The sequence below is a fragment of the Aedes aegypti genome, chromosome 3 (assembly GCF_002204515.2).
Source record: "Aedes aegypti strain LVP_AGWG chromosome 3, AaegL5.0 Primary Assembly, whole genome shotgun sequence".
NCBI lineage: Eukaryota > Metazoa > Arthropoda > Insecta > Diptera > Culicidae > Aedes > Aedes aegypti.
In genome coordinates this window covers 139,147,151-139,170,003 of record NC_035109.1, presented here as the reverse complement: position 1 = coordinate 139,170,003, position 22,853 = coordinate 139,147,151, and the positions used below count along the sequence as shown (strand labels likewise).

Genomic DNA, 22,853 nt, shown 5'->3' with positions numbered 1-22,853 from the left:
AATTGAAAACAAACGGAATAAAACGGAATTTCGCGAAATTTGAGTTTAATTTCGAACAAAAAAGGCAAAGCTACAGTCAAAAATGGGTCCGTATTATGGATCAAATCGACTCATATCATGGATCAGAACACTATAACAGCAAATTATCTGCGAAGCATACGAATGGTGTGCTACTGAAAGCATACGTTTTGGCGTTTCTTCAGGAATCGTCTTATCTTAGATTCATAACTGTTGTATGGGTTACAATGCCCCACAGATATGAATCAAAGCTGCGAATAGCCCAGGAAAGGAACAACTGCGTTTGATGAACTACCACAATGTTATCTTCCATAAGAATGAAAAGAGCAAAACCACGGTTTCCTCCGGGGAACATCGCGTGTCCTTTTGAGCAAATCCGTTAATATATCGCAAAAATTGTTTGTACACAAATATCAAAAAAGCTGCGGAGCGTGAGTCCCTGATGTTCTATATTTGCTCAGGTGGTGCAGATTATTGATACGCGCATTTGTTCTCTCTCTTGCTTTCCTGCTATGACGTCACTTTTAACTCTGCATTTGAACAGCGGGAGAATAGAGAAAACTAATAGCACGCATCAATGAGTAAAGGCTCTCCCAAATCAACGCGATTGTTTCCGCGATGGCGACAATAAATCGCCGCGATTTCGTTGTTGTGTCATAAAACTGTACATGTAGCAGCGAAATCGCAGCGATTGTTTGTCGCTGTCCCCGTGAAAAATCTCGTTGATTTCTTCAAATCTTCAACAGCACAAATCTAAAGAACCAGATGTCCATTCAAGCTGAAAACTCTATCGATTGGTTACTCGTTGGCCAATCGATCACGTATTCAGCTTCAACCGCTGTCGGGTTCGTTGGATTTGTGCTCTTGAAATTCCGAGGTATGCCTTCGATTTATATTCACCTTAAACAAGGAAGATGCATACATTATTTTATATCGAAAAATGAATCTAGGTTTATTCACGCTGTACCACACCACCAACACCTCTCTCCTCTTATAACATGACATAATTTCCTCACGACCCCCAATTAAAAAAAAAAATGCGAATATATTAGAAGCCAAATGCTGCAAGGCAAAGATCTTAACCTTTTCAATACCGACATCAAGTTTCAAAATTCTCTATTTTCGCCATCTTTCGATCGATTTTGATGATTTATTTTAGGAAAAATCACAAATCAGTTATAAATTTGATTCATGCATTGCATGTATCATCAAAATTGGTTCCGGATATAGATTCAAGTTTGGTGGGGTACCTAGGGTATTTCACAATGGAAAAGCGCTACATTTTTTTTCGATTTTCGCACATCTAAATCTCGAGAAAAAAAGGCCAAACATTAAATTTAGCTCATTGAAAGACGGATTGTCTGAACTAACATGGGTGAACTTGTCAGTCTTATTTGCGGTTCCGCTATGCTATGTAGTCCAGTCCAGGTTCAAAACTTTTTTTTTCGAGATTTTCAAATATTTTTTAAAATACTCTCTAGGCTCAAAATTTAGTGAAAATGTGATTTTGTAGTCAGTTATAAACAAAGAATCTGAAAATGAGATAATATCAACAATCCTTAATTCCTTCAGAATCGTCCAGAAATTCCTTCACATATTTTGGAATAGGATCATTTCTCCAGTATTTGCTCTACAAAATAATAGAAATACCTTCAGTATTTTCTGCAAGGTTTACTCTAAAAGTTTGCATTCATCCAGATTTTATCCCTCCAAGAATTAATTCACAGTTTATGCAAGGCTTTTCCAGAAAATTTATTAGGAACTTCTAAATTAACCCCAACAGGCAATCCTGGTTAAGTTGGTGCCGCAATATCTCTTGGAGTTGATTAGTTTTGCAGTTCTTTTAAATTTATCTTGATTGATTTCTTAGGTATGTGTTGATGGATTCTTTAAAATTTAATTTAATTCAATACTCCAGTAAACATTTAAGCAAATATTCCAGTGATTCCTCTGTTCTACTTATTTTTATTCTTCTTTCTGGCGTTATGTTCCAACTGGGACAGAGGCTGCTTCTCAGTTTAGTGTTTTTATGATCACTTATCGACTTGTGTCCCCAATCACATTCATTTAAGCCACAAAGCTTAAAGTACAGCAAAAAATATAAATATCATTATTCCATGTTTTATGGTATATATTAGCATAACATCACATCCACATGATTAAAAAAATTGTAAGGCATTAATAAAATTCAAATTAATTTTGGGCTCCTCTCAATATGTTTGAGATTGTTTTAAGGGCGTGAACCATTTGGGGTCTTCGTTTAACTTTTGGTTAAAATTTGACAGTTCGGTAGTTATTTCCCCTCAAACGGTAGAAAAATAACTTCGGGTTCGACCCATTTGGAAGTTTGACAGATGGGTGGTTATTTGAAGTGAGTCATTTCTAAAGTCTCGCATAGCATTTCAAAAGCACTTATGAACGTTTTGCACTATTTTTTTTTAGTCCATATATAACTTATAGTAGTTTTTGAACACAAATCAACACTTCATTAGATAAAGTATGCTTCAAAAAATTATTAATTTAATGGATTTGCCTAAATTAATTAATATAAATTTCGTAAAACTCAAAATATTTACCCTGTAGAAACGAATATAGATAAGTCCTTTTTGAATGTTACTCGACAAATAAAGTTCAATCCAGAAAAAGCAAAATTGAGAAAAGTTTCAAAAAAAGCAAAATGATTTCCTACGAAGTAATTTTGTTGATTTTCGTGATGTTTTTGTATTTCTTCAAGCCAAAAGATAACTCAGCGGAAATGTTTTTACATTGCATGATGCCATCTCCCAGAACCGTAAGTTTAATTGATTTGTTTTAAAATGAAATTTTATCGATTGATTTGTTGATATGGTTTTGTTTTCAGGGAGTAAAATATGCTGTAAAATGTCTTGGATCCAGAGTAATGACGGAGATTTTGAACTTTAACCCTGTCGCGATTAAAGAGCACCTCAGATTATCAGCAGCCGTTTTTCAAAGAATTTGCCAGCTAGTTCCGGAAAAGCGATCTGGTTGGAAAACGGAAATAGATGTAGCTGTTTTCCTTTTCTGGTAGGCTACTGGAACCAGTCGTCGGGTGGTTGGCGCAATGTTTAATTTTCCTAGAAACACAACGAAGAGGATCTGTGACAACATGTTGAATTTCATAATCAACATTTTGATGAAACAAATCATCAAATATCCGCGAGAAGAGGAATTAGCAAACATTGCCTATAAATTTTGTAATCGAGCTAGAACACCGATCTTCGACAAAGCTGTAGGGGCGATTGATCGTTCGCACATTCGTATTCAGTGTCCGACTGCTTTACATGACCAGTACATCAATCGCAAATTGACCTATTCGATCCAGTGTCAGGCAGTTTGTGACAGTAATTACAAATTTCTAGATATTTGCGTAGGTTACCCAGGTAGTGTTCATGATACACGAGTACTGTATAACAGTTCGTTATACTATAAGATATTGTATCCTCCTCCTGGATACTACCTGCTAGGGGACAGCGGTTATCCATGCAGTTTGAGCCCAATTGCTATAATAACTCCATTCAAAGAAACAGGTGGACAAAGACTTCCTGCGATGACAAAGCGATTTAATAATCTCCACAGTAAAGCGCGCAATATTGTCGAATGTGTTTTTGGACAGATGAAAAACAGATGGAGAAGTATTTTTAATAAAGAATTAGAACTGAAAATAGAAAATAGCATAAGTACAATCGTTGCATGTTGCGTTCTACATAATATCTGTGTGGATATGAATGACGTAATGCAAGCTGATCTGGACGTAGAAGAACAAACACAAAACATTCGGAATGAAGCGGACTTTCAACCCGTTTCCGACACAGGTGAAGCTTTTCGTTTAGAGCTTTTAAACAAACTGGAAAACATAGTATTGTACAACTCTATGAATAATTGATATTGATGTAAGCGGACTTTTTAGTTGATAATAAAGAAATAAAAAGTATACAGTTCGATTCGTTTATTTCCAATAATTCATTTAGAAAAACAGTTTAAAAGTTCGAATTTTAAAGACTTATTCCGATTCCGAGGAACTGGAGTTGTCGAATGAAGGAACGGAGATGTTCTGTGATTCGGCTATCGACTTTAGCAACATAAGACAATTTTTGGTTTCTTTCCGCTTTCGTTTCGACTCTCTGCGGAAAAACTCAAACATGTCCTGTTGGGAGTAACGCTTCTTTCGTTTTTTCTGCGACTGCATCATATTTTCCGGTTCTTCTGTACCAGGGCTGTTACGGGTTCGTCGGTATCCTGAAGGACCAGCTACAGGCGAAGACGTTGCCATTGGTACCGGCTCATCGGAAGACGATATTTCCGGATCAAACATAATGTATGTTGAAGTTTTCATCATTGCCAGCTGTCTCCTGCGCGTTTCCGTTCAGGCCATCGACTTCCGGCTCTGGTTCAAAAACAATGCAATCACTTAAATTGTCGATTCCTTCACTTACTTCCGGATTCAGTTTTCTCTGTGACTTTCTGATTACATCGCCGTTACTGTTGACAACCAACGGAGGATAGCATGTATGCTGAGTGGACATGAACTGATGCATTTTATTAAAATGTACCCACTGATCCGCTCTCAGCTCACCGTTCTCTGTTGAGCCTCCTGTTGGGGGTGCAATAAGTTTCTAGAAAAAAGGTAATAATTAATGCTGACTTATTCACCAGCCATGAAATTCAGATTACCTTGTACTTTTTGGCCAGGTTGTTCCATTTGGACTTAATTTGCTCTATGGAATAGTTTTGGAGTCCTTCTGTTTCTTGTATGGTGCTGAAAGTTAATAATATTAGGTAAAATGTGTTAACGCTACCATATGAACACTTACCGCCAGGCCTCCTTTTTATCGTAATTTTTGCTCGTGAACAAATGGCTGTGTTTTATGCGGCCACTGATCATGTACGAAACTTCGATGTCACTCACTGTAAGAGTAAAATTAGTTATAAAAGCATACCTAGAAAACAATAATTTTAATAATAATTTTTTTCGCTTTCTGATGCTTGCCTTCCATTGTTCTGATATTCGCGAAACTTATAAAAACAAAAACAACATATTTTTTCTGTCTCACTTCTAGCCGCCTACTGTGCAGAAAATGAAATAACTATCAAAGTGTCAAAATCAACCATGCTCAACAGCAGGGTTATTTTCAACCGGAGGGGAAATAACTACCGAACTGTCAAATTTTAACCAAAAGTTAAACGAAGACCCCAAATGGTTCACGCCCTTAGTTGTAGCATTGAAATTAAACCCACTCATTGCCTTGTGAGAATGTTAGATATGTTGAAATGAAACCTTATAAAGTTATTAAGAAGATTTCATCAAAACAGAAAAGAGTCTTACCAAAACATGTAAGGATTCCGCTGAGCAACACTAAGGTTTCCATACGGTAGAGGATTCAAAAAGACGTTTTTTATGCCTAATTTCCAGCTTTTAACAAAAAAAAAAACTTAAACGTGTATTCCGCGAAACAAATTCAAAAATTTCGTTTCGTTTCGAAAAATTCCGTGAGATATTTGATTTCGTATCGAATTACACGAAACATTTTTAAATTTCGTTTCGTTTCGTCATTATCAGCGCAAGATATTCCGCGTATCGTTTCGTTTCGTATCGACATGGAAAAAATCCATATCGCATACCCTTAGAGAATCACAACGTACTGATCACGTGCTGTTCCACATGTGTAACTGTACAGCAGACGAGACACTTCACCAGCTGGTCAACAATTACTTCGCTGTAGAAACGATTGGGGTGAATCCGTGTCTACCTTTAGAGTCAGCCGAAGATCAACGAGCTAGGCGGATTTTGGAGCAGACTACCAAGCGAACTGATTCCGGAAGGTTCGAATGCGGACTTTTATGGAAAAGTGACAACTTTGAGTTTCCTGAGAGCTACAAAATGGCTGAACGTCGTTTGGTTTGCTTGGAAAAGAAGTTTGCTAAGGATCCAGCATTAAAAATGAAGGTTGTAGACCAGATAAAAGAGTACCTAGAGCGTGGCTATGCACATATTGCAACTGGAGACGAGCTACAACATTCTGATCAACGTCGTGTGTGGTACCTTCCTTTGGGAATCGTCCAGAACCCCCGCAAACCTGGGAAAGTTCGCATCGTGTGGGATGCAGCGGCACGTGTTGGAGACGTATCGCTCAACTCGATGTTGCTAGTCGGGCCAGATCTCTTAACTCCGTTGTTGAAGGTCATTTGCGGATTCCGACAACGGCAGTATGTTGCAGTAGGCGATGTTCGGCAAATGTTTCATCAGTTACTGGTCAAGCAAACTGATCGACAGGCTCAAAGATTCCTTTTTCGACACGATCCCGAGGAACAGCCCACAGTGTACATCATGGACGTTGTTATCTTTGGAGCGTCATGTTCCCCGTGTTTAGCGCAACACGTTAAAAATACCAATGCGAAGGAGTATGCGGAGGCCTTTCCAGAAGCAGCGTCGGCAATCATCAACTGCACCTACGTAGATGATTTTCTGGATAGCCGAGATACCGTAGATGAAACTGTGCGCATAGTGGAAGAAGTACGCTGGATCTTCGATAAGGCCGGCTTCGAGATTAGGAACTGGCAGTCCAACTCCGAGGAAGTTCTTCGACGGGTCGGGGTTGACGTCGATGATACTGCAAAGTGCTTTTCTGTGGAAAAATCCACAATTACCGAGCGTGTCTTGGGGATAACATGGGATCCCAGGAGCGATATGTTTGTGTTTGAGACCCAATTCCGAGAAGATCTTTACCCGTTGCTATCTGGCCGTATCGTTCCGACTAAAAGACAAGTTCTCCGGGTAGTTATGAGTCATTTTGACCCGCTCGGACTCGTAGCTACTTATACAGTACACGGAAAAATTCTGATTCAGGACGTGTGGAGGTCTGGCGTTAAATGGGATGAACCTATAACAACGGAGGATTTTGAGAAGTGGCAGCGATGGGTGAGATTAATTCCGAACCTGCGGCAGGTTCAAATTCCGAGATGCTATTTCCCGAATTACAGTCTAGCCAGCTACGACACTCTTGAGCTCCATGTCTTCGTTGATGCCAGCCTTATGGCATACTGCGCTACAGCGTACTTCAGGATCATGGACAATGGATCACCGCGCTGTGCCTTGGTAGCAGCAAAGACTAAAGTTACACCTCTAAAACCTCAGTCCATTCCACGCAGCGAATTGTGTGCCGGAGTAATCGGAGTGAGACTTCTTAGGAACATTCAGGAGAACCACTCAATACCAGTTCAGAAACGCTACTTGTGGACTGACTCAACAACCGTTCTTGCATGGTTGAGAGCAGATCCTCGAAAGTTTCGGCAGTTTGTAGCTTTTCGAATTGCGGAAATTCAATCGGAAACTAGCGTTGATGAATGGCACTACGTCCCAACAAATCTGAACGTCGCTGATAAGGGTACCAAATGGGGAAATGGCCCATGTTTCGACCCAGAAAGCCCATGGTTTTCAGGACCAGAATTTCTATACCAATTGGAAAGCGAGTGGCCGCGTCAGCCGACCAAGTTTTCGGAGCCTCAAGATGATATCAAAGCTGTCCAACACCACGCGGTAGTTCGCGATCCAACTATCGACTTTGCAAAGTTCTCTCGCTGGGAAGATTTAGTGAAGAGCCTTGGCTACCTTCACCACTTCGTTCATCGTTGCCGATCTTCAAACCGAGAAGCGACCGGAACCAGGATTGCGGTATTGGAACATAAGGATTACTTAGCAGCAGAGGCAAGTGTCTGGCGAGTGGTGCAAAAGGCAGAGTATTCCGATGAGATCTCCATTCTTTGTAAGAACTCTGAGCTTTCTGGTGGTGAACGCAAGTCTCTTAAAAAGAGCAGTCCCATTGGAAAGTTGTCACCATTTCTAGATGAAAAAGGTGTACTTCGAATGCGTAGTCGGATTAACGAAGTTTCAGTGTATTACTCGGACGAATTCCAAAATCCGGTGATAGTTCCCAGAGGAAACCATGTCACCAATCTGTTGATCCACAAATACCATCAACGGTATGCGCATGCCAATGTCGATACAGTCGTCAACGAGTTACGCCAGCGGTATTACATACCTAAGATTCGTTTTGAGGTGAAAAAGATTGTGAAGCAATGTATGTGGTGCAAAGTCTATCGAGCGAAACCAACTGCGCCAAAGATGGCTATTCTACCACATCCAAGGGTGACACCTTACGTTCGCCCATTTACATTCACAGGCCTAGATTACTTCGGGCCATTGATTGTAAAGCGCCGTCGCAGCAACGAAAAACGATGGGTGGCGCTATTCACATGTTTGACCATACGTGCTGTACATGTTGAAGTTGTGCACACGATGTCAGCAGAATCTTGTAAAATGGCGATACGCCGTTTCATATCCCGGAGAGGTGCACCGCAACAAATATTCAGCGACAATGGCACCAATTTTCGGGGAGCTGCTCGCGAGATCGCCGAAGAGATAAGAACCATTAATCGGAAGCTAGCTGGAATGTTCACCAACACAGAAATTGAGTGGGTATTCAATCCCCCCTCTGCTCCCCACATGGGTGGTGTGTGGGAGCGAAAGGTGCGCTCAATCAAAGATGCGTTGAAATCTTTGCATCACAAACAAAGCTTGAACGACGAAGAGTTGATGACGTTTTTAGCGGAAGCTGAACTGATCGTCAACTCTCACCCATTAACATTTGTACCGTTGGAGGACTCAGCAGAAGAAGCAATTACTCCCTACAATTTTCTGCTGATGAGCTCGTGTAGTGACAACACTTTATCAAGAATATCTATTACTGAAGAAGTTTCTCTGAAAGTTAATTGGAAACTAATGCAACAACTCTTGAACCAGTTTTGGAAGCGATGGATTCAAGGCTACCTTCCAACTATAGCTCGTCGGACCAAGTGGTTCAACGATGTCCGTCCACTCCAAGTTAACGATCCGGTAGTCATCGTAGATGAATCAGTTCGTAACGGATGGATACGAGGCCGTATTGCAAAGGTCTATACAGCGAGTGATGGGCAGGTGAGGAAAGTTGACGTCCAAACCATATCTGGAGTGATTCAAAGACCTGCGATCAAGGTAGCATTGCTGGATGTCCTGCAGAGTAGTAAGGCCGTTGAAGGGTAAGGCATTACGGGTCGGGGTGTTGCGGAATACGGGCGATAGGCCCTTTATATCGGCACCGAATTAAGGTGACGCAGCGCGCTCGTTGAATGTCAACTTTGACTCGTCGATGACAGATCATCAGTGAATACACAAACAAAACACGTGAACATTTAGTTGATGAAAATTTATATTGTGAAATCTACTTGCTAATTTATATTATAAAAACTGCCATAACCGCTTGCTATTGAACTGGATAACGTGAAATTGTTCTTGTCAATAGGTCAGTACAGTGTCATAGTTTGAATGTACAGTATATTCATGCAATTTAAAACTATTCCTTTATCATGCAAACACGAATCTACAACTTATTCCTAAAATTACAGCCTAAACATTGAATAGTCCGAGAGTTAGTCGTTGGAACAAGTCTCTTATGCTAAAACTTATAAACTAATTAGTACGGAGAAGTAAGTACAGCCTGATTAATAGTTGGCACATTACTTAATTGATATCTTACATTATTAGCTATCCTAACCTCAGAAATTGTTACTGGAATACTAATTGGACTACGCGGATTGTAAGAAAACTAAATTGTAAGTGACTACTACCTATATTGAGATATTGGATTCGTTTATCAATAAAGTTATTATTTCCAGTCGAGTAGCGGAAAAAAACCCCAACTGCGAAACCGTTTTTTAACATCCTCTAGCATCGTCCACGTTTCATGCCCGTAGATGCCTACCGGCCTTATGAGCGTTTTGTACATTGTACATTTGGTGCGGGTGTGAATCTCTTTTGACCGCTACTTCTTGTGGAGGCCATAGTAGGCCCGACTGTCACTGATGATGCGCCTCCGTATTTCACGGCTAACATTATTGTCAGCCATCAGCAAGGATTCAAGGTTGTCGAAGTCGTCGACCACCTCGAAAATTTCCCCGTCCATAGTAAGATTGCTACCTAGGAAAGCCTTGTCGCTCTCGGTTTCTCCTACTAGCATATACTTTGTCTCGGACGCATTCACCACCACTCCAACTTTTTCTGTTTCACATTTCAGGCCGGTATACAGGTCTGCCACCTTTTCAAATGTTCAGCCGGCAATGTCCATACAATCCGAGAAGCAAACAAATTGACTGAATCTCGTAAAAATCGTACCCTGGCTATTTAGCCCAGCTCTCCGCATAACAGCTTCTAGCGCAATATTGAACAAAAGATACGAAAGTCCATCACCTTATCGTAGTCCCCGGTGGGATCCAAATAAACTGGGATGTTTGCTTGAAACCACATCTTCCATCGATTCTCTTATCAGTCTCGTGAGCTTCCCGGGAAAGCTGTTATCGTCCATGATTTTCCATAACTCTACACATCTTACACATCTTTGAAATCGATGAAAAGGTGATGCGGTATTCACGAAATTTTTGGAGGATTTGCCGTACAGTTAAGTTCTGGTCCGTTGTCGATTAGCCGTCATCGAAGCCGGCATGATAACTTCCCACGAACTCGTTTACTACAGGTGATGGAAGATAAACTGGGATAATACTTAGAATGATGATCGCTCGGAAGTTATCACAATCTAACTTGTCGTCTTTCTTGTAGATGGGGCATATAACCCCTTCCTTCCACTCCCCCGGTAGCTGTTTCCCAGATTGTGCCTATCAGCCGATGCAGACAAATGGCCAGCCTCTCCAGGCCCATCATCATGAGTTCAACTCCGATACCATTCTTACCAGCAGCTTTATTGTTCTTGAGCTTCCTTAAGCTCCCTCAAAGTAGAGGCTGGTTGGTTTCCATCGCCAGCAGTACTGACAAAGACATTTCCTCCGTTGTCCCGTCCTTCATTGCCTGTTCTCTCAGCTCCATTCAGGTGTTCGTCGAAGTACTGTTCCCACCTTTCGTTCACCTCATGCTCGTCCATCAAGATGATCCCATCCTTGTTCCATCCCTGCACATCTCAGCTCGCGGCACAAAGCCGTTGCGGGATACGTTGAGCTTCTGATAGAGCTTTAGAGTTACTTGAGACCGGCACAGCTGTTCCATCTCCTTGTACTCCGTCTCCTCCAGGCGGCCTTTTTTCCTGTTGCTGTTCCCGCCTATAACGTTCCACGTTCTCCCGGGTCCCTTGCTGTAGCAAGGGAATACCCGCCCGTGTTGCATTCATTTTCTCCGGAATCTGCCTATATTCTTAGTCAAGCCAATCGTTCCGTCGACTCCGTCCCAAGTACCCGATGTTGCTCTCAGCTACATTGTTGATGACTGCTTTCACTGTTGTCCAGCAGTCCTCAAGAGGGCTTCATCCAGCTCACCCTCTTCCGGTAATGCAGCCTCGAGGTACTGCGCGTATACGGTTGCGACATCCGGTTGCTTAAGCCACTCTAGGTCATACTGGGGTGGGCGTCGGTACCGTACTAACCGACGGAGAGTTTTGGGCACACTTTAACCATCATCAGATAGTAGTCAGAATCGATGTCGATCCTACAGGGATCCTTTAGAAAATTACTGGGAAAATCCCAACAGGATCCTTTCATTCACATTTTTAGAAATTCCAAAAGGAATGCCCATAGGAATTCTTTTTTTTTAAAAAATTACTTGAAGAATTCCTGTAGGATTTCTAAGACGAATCTTTTTTTTTTTTTTTTTGTAAGGCACTCCGTGCTTGTGGCCACTACTGTGCCGGAATCATTACGTCTGTATCTACTATACCGATACAGATCTATTTTTAACTATTCTATATTTACATCTGCTTTCACTCTCTTCTACTCTTTTACTCTCACACCGAGCAGGTAGGAGAGAGCTCTGCTGTTCAGTCCAATCGATTTCCATAAGCCATAGTCCTTTGCTCTTGCGGTTGTTCATTTTGCCGTGTTCCTAAGTCGTTTGAGGCTAGCTGCCTACGAAGAGGGTCAGTTTGTCTCAGTCACCATCTGATACTGACGGAGGATGGATGTGCTCCCCAAAGCACGGTCCTCCGCGCTGCGTCTTCTGGTGGCTGGACGGTTTTTTTGTGGAGGGGCTGGGAATTCAACCCATGACCTTCCGCTTATGAAACGAAAGCGTTACCTCAAGGCTACGGACCCCCCTAAAGACGAATCTTCGTAGATTTTTTTTAATAAAACTAGTGCAAGAACCATTGTAAGAAAATATGGTAGAATCCCTAGAAGAAACATTCATGGATGCATACCTAAATAAATTTCTTTCTTTCTAAATTTCACAAGTCAATTTGTAATGGGAGGGAAATGTTGACGTGTTACTTGATTTATGGAAGCCGAAGAGCCCTCTGCACTTTCAGAAGAAAACACTAGAAGTTTGGATATAGGCTTAGGTTGGGACAGAAAAGTTTTTTTGACACGTGTAATTGATATGTTATGGAAAATCTGCGAAGAAAATAAATTAACAAATGTTCAACAATGCCTTAACAATGAAAGCTCTCAGTTAATTACTATGGAAATGCTCTTAGAATACTGAACGGAAGAGCAAAAACAAAACCGAACATGATAGATGATATGTAGCATGTTCTAAAAGACTAAAAATTAATTGGAAAAGGAACAAGGAAACGTACAACATCTACTCATGAACTTATGACGTTTCTGTAAATGGCGACATATCATTCTAGAACATGGAAAACCTTTTATCGTAGATAACAGGTTTCTCATGTACCTACTCCAAATTTGGAAACAACCGAACAAATGGAATAATTCAATTTAAAAACTCCGTCCTTTTACTCATACAAACATATGCTAATAAAGGGAGACGGTCTTATCAGGACTGCGGAAGAAAATTTTGATTGTTTGTTTGCTACTGGCATCCGTCGAAAAATTATTAATGTACATCTCCTTTCTGCAGGATGGTACTGGAGTGAGAAGTCGATAATTTTTACTTCACAGTTTTCTGTTGATGAGTCTGTTTTCACTGGAACATGAGTGTGGGTTCAGAACTGTACATCAGCTTTTGCAAATTTTAGCCGGGTGAGCTGCTCTACATTAACAAACCACGATTTTTTCCACATTAGCATACCGAAATATTCCCGGTGGCAGCTAGGATAACGAAATTCTCATGCAAAACCATAATGAAACACCGACTCTGGGTATAGTCCCAATGTGGCAGAAAAAATGCTAATGAGTCAGTTGGCCTTCGACAGCCGAAGTGTTAACACGTTGTCGATTCGGAGCGCAAGCATACGGTCGAGTTTTTTTTTTTTTTTGTGAAACGTTTCGTCGCGGTAAATCCGTGTTCGAGTGTAGTGCCGGTCTCAGCACCGGATGTAGTGTTTGTAGGAGTCATCTCAGAACGTTGAGTCTCGAGATGAATACTCGCAGGATCCGCGAGAACACATTCCGTGTGGAATTCTCGAATCTTCCGAAGAAACCGACCTCTGAAGAGGTACACGCGTTCGTCGCTCAACAACTCGGTGTAAGCCGAACACAACTAGTGAGACTACAACTTAGCCACACAGACGAGTGTGCGTTTGTCAAGGTTATTGACCTCAACACAGCACAACGAATAGTGCAGACCCACGACAACCAACACGACTACGAGATGAAAGGGGTAAAGTACAAGATTCGGATCCGTATGGCGGATGGCGGTGTGGACGTTAGGTTGTATGACCTTTCTGAGCACGTTTCAGACGAGCAGGTCAGTCGCCACATGTCGGCGTATGGCGAAGTTCTCTCAGTTAGTGAGCTTCTCTGGAGCGACAAACACCACTATGCTGGTATGGCTACTGGCATACGTCAGGTCAAGATGGTTCTACGTGAACCCATCAAGTCTTACATCACAATAGATGGAGAGACCACGTATGTACAGTACGCCAAACAAAGACCCACATGTAGACATTGTGGCGAGTTCATGCACACAGGCATATCCTGCGTGCAAAATAAAAAGTTGTTGGCGCAAAAGGTGAGTGTCAACGATCGACTGAAGAGAAGTTCATACGCTGGAGCGGTGAGAGGAGCGTCTGAAGGGTTCAGCGCAAACGAGACGGAGGAGCAACGAAGTGTGCCACTGGATAACAACGCACCTTTCCCACAAGTGCAGGCACAGGTGGAAGTGCCTTCGACTTCAAACGCAGCGGTTTTCCCGCCACTTCCCAATAAGGAATCTTGGCTGTCCCACAGATGGATGTGGCATCTGGTACCGATCTGGTGCCCACTCAGCAGGCGTTGGAGGATGAGCCTTCGACTGAGATGAATCAGGAAACTCCGCAACGAACGGTCTCAATCGGTGATATCTCATCGATGTCCACCGATGAAAGTTGCAACGGAAACACGCTGGAAAGCTCAATCGTATGTAACCCGAACGGTGAGTTGGTAGTGGTTACTACTGAGAAACCGCTTACAGAGGGTACAGGTAAACACAAAAATAAGAACTCAAACGACACTAACCCATTTATCTTAGCCAAACGCGGCCGAGGGCGGTCCAAAAAGCATTAAGGTGGATAATCACAGCTACAAAATTGGAACCGTAAACATAAATAACATAACTAATCAGACTAAAACTTCTGCACTACACAACTTCATAAAAACACAAGATTTGGACATCATCTTCATTCAGGAAGTTGAGAATGATAAATTAGAATTACCAGGGTACAACATTGTTTGTAATGTTGACAATGCTCGGAGGGGTACTGCCATAGCGCTTAAACATCAGATCAAATTTTCGAATGTGGAACGAAGTTTGAACTCGCGTATAATAGCTCTAAGAGTACATGATACGATTACGTTGGTCAATATCTATGCTCATTCTGGCTCTCAATACCGACGTGAAAGAGAAGAGCTTTTTAACTTCACTCTCTCGTATTATCTCAGACACCACACACAACACATCATCTTAGGTGGAGACTTTAATTCAGTGATCCATTCTAGCGACGCCACAGGTGTCAGCAATTTCAGTTTGGCATTGAAAAATATGGTTCAACAATTACAACTACATGACGTTGTAAATGTTCTCAATCGGGAAAACAAGCAATTTACCTACATAACACATAACTCTGCGTCGCGAATTGATAGAATCTATGTTAGTTCAGGGCTACTCAATAATCTTAGACGTGCAGATACGCATGTTTGCTCATTTACTAATCACAAAGCGCTAACAGTGAGACTCGCTTTACCAAATCTAGGGAGAGAAAAGGGAAGAGGGTATTGGTCTCTTCGGCCTTGCGTGCTTACTACAGAGAATATCGAGGAACTGCAACTCAAATGGGATTATTGGACCAGACAGAGACGACTATACAATTCATGGATAGAATGGTGGGTACACTTTGCAAAACCAAAGCTTAAAACTTTTTTCAGGTGGAAGACGAACCAGATGTATGCAGAATACAATCGTAAGTATCAAATACTCTATACCGAGCTCCGAGAAGCTTATGACCGATATTTGGGAGACGCGGGAGTGTTGGTGACTATTAATCGGGTTAAGGCACGCATGTTAAAGCTGCAACGCGAGTTCGACACACTTTTCATTCGGGTCAATGAAACACGAGTGTCGGGGGAAAAGCTTTCGACATTTCAAATGGGTGAATGTAGACGGAAGAGAACGACTATAGATAGTTTAGACATTGATGACAATCGAACCATTGAGCGTTCTGAGGAAATCGAAGAATTCATTTTTGACTATTTTAAAAATATGTATGCGGGGGAAGAACATGAAGTGAACGACGAGTGGATGTGTGACCAAACAGTGTCACCAAACAATGAAGCCAATGCTAGTTGCATGAACGACATAACTACTGGAGAGATTTACAGTGCTATCAAGACAAGTGCATCTCGAAAGGCTGCGGGTCCTGATGGCATCACGAAAGATTTTTTCCTCAAAGCTTTCGATGTTATTCACAGACATTTGAATCTTGCATTGAATGAAGTTCTGCAAGGAAATATTCCAGAAAAATTCTTAGATGGAATCATAGTTCTCATTAGGAAAAAAAATTGCGGCAACACGGTGAAAGCTTTCAGGCCAATATCTTTGTTGAATTTTGACTATAAAGTCCTCTCGAGGATTCTCAAAGCTCGTCTGGAACTCATTCTCAAAGAGAGTGAAGTGCTTAGCCCCTCTCAAAAGTGCTCAAATTTTGGAAAAAATATTCATCAAGCAACGCTCGCTATCAAGGATCGAATAGTGCAATTGCGTGAAACCAAGAGAAAAGGAAAATTGATTTCCTTCGATCTGGACCACGCCTTTGATAGGGTCGACCATCATTTTCTGTTTCAGTCAATGAGGGCGACAGGTTTAAATCCAGCACTTATTGAACTTTTGTCAAATGTCTATGCTCGATCTCGATCAAAAATCCTTGTGAACGGTCATCTGTCACCAGAGATTCAGATAAAATGCTCGGTCCGCCAAGGTGATCCTATATCGATGCACCTTTTCGTGCTATATTTACAACCGCTAGTACATAAGCTTGACCAAGTTTGCGATGATCGCGATGATTTGGTAGTAGTCTACGCAGACGACATTACCGTTGTTACAACGTGCATTGACAAAATTGAGCGAATCAAACAGCTTTTCATTTCTTTCGGCAGATGTTCCGGAGCTCTTCTCAATTTGAACAAAACATATTGCATTGACATTGGTCATTTTAGAACTAGTGAGCCTGTTAACATAGATTGGTTGCAGACGTCCGAAAAAATGAAAATTCTAGGTATCACGTTTTGTAACTCAATTAGATTGATGCAAAAATTGAACTGGGATGCCCTAGTTTCTAAATGTGCCAAAAACATATGGCTTCACAAGATGAGGGACTTGAATCTGCAACAGAAAGTCGTGCTGTTGAACACCTACATCACTTCTAAAATCTGGTATGTTTCCTCGGTACTAGCAATGAACAAATTCCATGCAGCAAAACTAACATCACTTATGGGATCCTTTTTGTGGGCTGGGATACCAATCCGTGTATCAATGAATCAATTAGCACTCCCATATGATAGAGGGGGACTTAAATTACAACTTCCGTCTATAAAATCTAAAGCACTTCTGATAAATCGCCATTTAAAGGAAGCCACAGCTCTTCCATATTATACCTCTATTTTAATGAATGCTCAGAATCCACCGTATTTGAACTCACTTCCAAGTAACTCTCCGTGTTTGAAGCTTGTGTACCAAGAAATCTCTTATCTTCCGATTCAGATGAGAGATAATCCGACATCGAATGCATTGCACACCTACTTCTTAAACCAGATGGACTGCCCTAAGGTGGTAAGTAAGTATCAAAACTGCAACTGGGTAGCGGTTTGGCGGAACATCAAGTCAAGTCAGCTATCGTCACTCGAAAGAAGCTTCTATTACATCCTCGTGAATGAAAAAATTGCTCATGCAGAACTATTGTTCAGAATGCAAAGGGTAGACTCTGCAATATGTCCAAATTGTTTGTCTGGAGCAGAAAGCTTAGCTCATAAAATATCAACTTGTCCTAGAATAGCCGAATCGTGGAGGATTCTCCAGCAAGAGCTTTTAAAAGTCTACCCTGATAAGACATTCAACGTCGAGGAGCTGATCCGACCATCAATGAAAATTAATAGAGTTAAAAAGATCAAGATACTGAAGCTTTTTGTAAACTATGTCATATATATTAACGAGTTTAATAGCAATATTGACAACACTGCACTGCGGTCCTTGTTAGGAAATATAATATAGAAGTTGTAGTATATAATTAGATATAATTACTTAAATGTATAAATGTATTAACTGAACCAAATAAAGATTTTATAAAAAAAAAAAAAAAAAATGAGTAACGGCAAAAAAAGAGCAACATCCAGCGGCAACAGAACGTCGAGCGATTGTTTGTACTCTTTTGATGAGGATACAGTCTGCTGACTGGATTCTTCCGACTTCCGTCGAAATGAATTATATTTGGATGTGGAATCACGGCTGGGAATGTGTACGTGGAACTTCCGTTGCTGAACGCATTTACTGTGCAATAGATTATCCATTCAACCGGAGAAGTTTTTCAATCCTACTCAAATTCGGTGAGCAGATGAAGCTTTGCCCAATGAAATTTGTTACAGAATCCAACTCGCTTCTGGGATATGGGATTACAGGTTGAACAAGGGGTTTTAACATTCAACTTCTAATCGTTGGCTTTCACAAAAACATGCAAATTTTCGACTTTGAATCGGATTTCAGCATAAGTCACGTTACAATGACTCCAGATGCAAATCTACCCTCCCCGATCGCATAATTCTACCAGCCATCCACCCAAAGTTGGTAGTTTTACAGAACCACATTGTTCAATTGTGTGTGAAGCACTAAACGGCTTCCACCATGCGTTGAAATGTGTCAACCACTAACGCCATCACACTACACAGTGCACACACACATACAGAAAATGGACCCATTCAATGGAGGAAAGATTGCTACCGAATGGTGTCCGCATCTGCTTCTGACCGATGGCGGGGCAGTCAGGCTGAAATATGAAAATTTATATCTTTTGGAAATGTTTTGAATGGTCGAGGATCTGAATCATACTGAACGGTGGAGGGTAGCTGTAGCCAGTCAGGGTGTAAAGTTTGCCGAACTTGCAAGAGTCCTTGGGCTTTATAGCATTCTGGTGAATCGCAATGAGAATAAATTCCATTTAATTTCCACATTCTTCTATCGGGTGAAATTGTGATTAATGCAACTAACATTTGCAGTGCTAGTTGCAGACTAGTTGTTCATATAACTGGGACATAGTCTTGGGCTAGGTCGTGGGTTTCAAGAGTTACAGATTAAGAATACAGTAGAAAATTTTACGCGTTACCATGTTATTTAAAAAAAAAACACGTTATTTTGAAAACCAACGTAAAAAAACATGAACCAAAGATGTTTCCATACAAAACAATGTTCTACATTATAATTCGAATGGTCATGAAACATCGAAAAACATGAGGTCTTTCACTCTCCATATCTCGATATCTCCCTATCTCGACGTGATTTTCATTCGTGGTTTTCTTTTCGTATGTCGATATGCCCATTATCAAAGGTTACTAGACAAGATTTAAAGGATTCAAAACAATTTGCAAAGACGGAATGACGTCTATTTGTTTTCAATTTTCCTAGTAACAGAATGATTTTCAATCTAGTTTTCATTAAAAATTTGTTTTATGTCTCGATCTCTCTCTATCTCGATGGACCCTTCGATATCGAGATGTGGAGAGGCGACTGTAACAGGGTTCTTGAAGCGGTAATTTTACGCGGTGAGCCGCCTCAAGACGGCGAGTAAACCAATCTGTTAGAGCGCTCGAGGTGGGAGAGAAACAAGTGGCTTATGCGCCCGGCAAACTCAAACCTCAGGGCGAGTCCTGTTTTCCTATCAAACTACCGAACGATCTAGTGAATGTTCAATGTTCTCGATGTACTCAAAACTATACCCTCTGACCGGCTCAAAACATAACCGACAACTCGACTTTCGACCGATATCGAATGCACGTGGTCGACGGGTATCATCACAGGCCCACAGACCACAATCCTCTTCTCGGATAAAAATGGAGGACTGATAATTTCAAGCAGCCCGGTTCGGAGTAACAAAACGTAACAAATATACTACAACAAACAACGAAACGTGAAAACTATCCTAAGACCAAATAACACTACAGGGGGGACATCGACCGACGTGTAAAAAATCCTTAGTGTATAAACAAATGATAAGTTTCCAAGTTCAATGCGTGTAATTTTTCAAGAATTGATCACAGAGTGAGCATATTCAATCGGTCCTCACGAAAATCAGTTGCCGAATAGAACATATCAATCTCATACAGTTTTAGTTGAACCAACTTAGTTATGAGTATGACCAGATCTACTGGCATCCATGAATATCTCATAAGTCATACAGCCAGTGGCGTAGCTATGGTTTTCGGGACCCGGTGCGGAGTCAAATTCGGGGGCCCTTTAAAATAGGGGTGTGTGCCAATTGACCAGTCAATCAACCAAAATACTAATAAACATTCAATCAACATGAAGATTTGTGATTGAAAATAATGGACCTTTTGTTCATCTTTTGTTGAAATCTATTTTTTGATACGTAATCTAAATGTTAATGAAGAGTATTATGCCGATAAGACCACGTCAAGGCTGAGTGGCTGAGGCCTGGAAAATGACATCAAAAACAGATTGGTCGTTTCAATAAGGATTCCTCAAGTAATCCGATCAGACATCTCTCAAAAGGTGTTGCTAAAAGTTTCTGTGAAATTCAATGATTATTTTTTCAGAAATTCCAGGTGTATGCTCAAAGTTTAACTATGAATTAGAAAATTTCTTTAGAAGTACATTGAGCGTTTCATTCACAAAGTTCGCTAGGAATTCATAATTTTCTCACATTCGAGATTGTTTTTCCAACGGTAACCTCAGATTTTTTTTCCAAATGGCACCTTTTAATATTTCCCCAATGAAGTCCTCAATTCAAGATTACTCTAAGAATTTGTCCAAGAAAGTGCCAAGGATTTTTTTCCGAAATTATTGAAGAGAATTCCAGAAAGAAAAAAATATGATAAACTCCTAAACGAGAGAAGTCTTTCAAAAATCTTGATTCTTGATTCTTGAGAAAGTCTTGGATGGGTTTCCACAAAACCTAATAATATAGTTATTGGAGAATTTTTCAAACTCAATTTTTTAGAGGAAATCCTTGGAAAATCTCGAGTGGAACTTTTGGAGGAACTACAGGAAAAAATGATGTAGCATTTTGTGGTTTTAAACACTAAATGTAGAATTTAATTCAAAAGTAATTTAAGAAACCTTTGAAAAAACTCTGTATTTATTATGAAATTTCTGGAATTTCTAATATTTTTGTGGAATAGTCTCTGAGAGAATCCATGAAGTGATTCCTGGGATAATCTATGGGGAATTTTTTGAAAGATTGGTGTTGAAAGCAACTGGTATTATTTATAAAAAAAATGTCATAAGCAGGCACGGGAAAATCGTTTCACGTTACATTCATTTCATCCTGAGCAAACGTGTGTAACCTGTGAAGCCCGATCACTGCAACACTACGTAGAAAGTGTCACGCGTTCATCCCGAAGAGAGAGATAGAATGCAGTCAAGAAAATTAACCAACACTTTCTGATTTTTTTTTTTGTTTTTTACAAGGGGGAAATCTGCAAACAGATCCCCTGAGAAGATAACTCAGGGAATGCGGGGGTGACGCACCAACGACGACCCGCTAAAACCAGCCTATGCACTGTGCATGAGCAATTCATTTAGAATTGCTCAAGTGGTGAACAGTGCATCGACATGACCCTTGGACTCAGACCCTCATCTCCCCGGAACCACCTTACGGTATTTCTTCGGGAAGGGACCAGTGCATATAGCACAACACGTGTAGCAGAAGTAGCCTAGGCAAACTGCTTCTCCTAGCCGACTTAAACAATGTTACAAGGGACCAGCCTCGGCAGGGCTAATCCTCTGCAGCCAACTCTTGGTCGGCGCGCCATAGACGCTGCAATTCTAACATAATGTGAGTGACAGCCGTAGTTACTGCATTCCAGCACTCGGCATCCGCACACATTCTCTCTATAATATTGTCGGGGGACGTGTCCCCTCCGCATGTAGTGAGCATGCGACCTCTCACAACAATGAAACGGGGGCAATCGAACACGACATGCTCCGCTGTTTCCTCTACACCAGCACAATTGGGGCACGCAGGAGATTCTGAGTGCCCGAACCTATGCAGGTACTGTCTATAGCAACCATGTCCTGACAGAAACTGCGTCAGGTGGAAGTTCACTTCCCCATGGCTTCTACCATACCAATCTGACACATTTGGTATTAGTCGATGGGTCCATCTACCCTTAGTGGAGTTATCCCACTCCTGCTGCCAGCTTCTGAGCGTTTCCTCTTTACACGTGTCGCGGACTCCTCTGGTACCCCTTTGGTTGAAGCATTGAACATCTTCCTTGATGATGAGCCCGATGGGCGTCATCCCGGCTATGATGCACACGGCCTCTTTAGATACCGTCCGGTATGCACTTGCTACTCTTAAGCACATTATCCTGTACGTGCTTTCCAACCGCTTTAGGTTTCTGTTCGTTCCAAGCGCTTTTGACCAGATTGGTCCTCCATACCTTAGTATGGATAGCGCCACGCTTGCCAGCAGCTTGCGTTTGCTGGCAATTACAGCAGAGCTGTTAGACATCATCCTCGAAAGCGCCGCTATAGCCGTAGATGCCCTTTTACAGGCATATTCAACGTGGCTAGCGAAGCTCAGCTTGTCATCGATCATTACCCCAAGATGCCTAAGGGATCGCTTGGACTCTATGGTGCAATCACCTACCGAGATAAGCGCCCGTTGCTCGGACTTGCGGTTGTTGACCACCACCACCTCTGTCTTGTGACGGGCCAGTCCTAGTTTCCTAGACTTCATCCATTCCTCAACCAGGGAAACAGAGTGCGCTGCTGTCAACTCTACTTCCTCCATCGATTCACCATAGACCACTAGGGTGATATCGTCGGCGAAGCCAACAATCTTAACACCCGTCGGAAGGGGCAGCCTCAGTACGTCATCGTACATCGCATTCCATAACAGCGGGCCCAGGATTGAACCTTGAGGTACTCCCGCGGTAATTCGAACGCTTTTCTGCCCCTCCTCTGTGTCATACAGTAGAATCCTACCATCAAAATAGCTTTCTAGAAGCTTACACAACTGCACCGGTACCTTGAGGCGGTGAAGCGCGTGTGCTATTGCTTCCCAGCTTGCGCTGTTGAACGCATTCTTCACATCCAGAGTGACAACCGCGCAGTAACGGATGCCGCTCCTTTTATGCTCGATTGCCACCTCAGCTGTCTGAACGACCGACTGGATGGCGTC

At 41.6% G+C, this 22,853-nt stretch overlaps 1 protein-coding gene across 4 annotated transcripts in view; it reads right to left on the bottom strand.

The window, feature by feature from the left end:
* LOC5567265 overlaps window positions 1–22,853 on the bottom strand; it is a 437,455-nt gene that overhangs the window by 229,158 nt on the left and 185,444 nt on the right. The gene's annotated exons all lie outside the window — the stretch shown is intronic.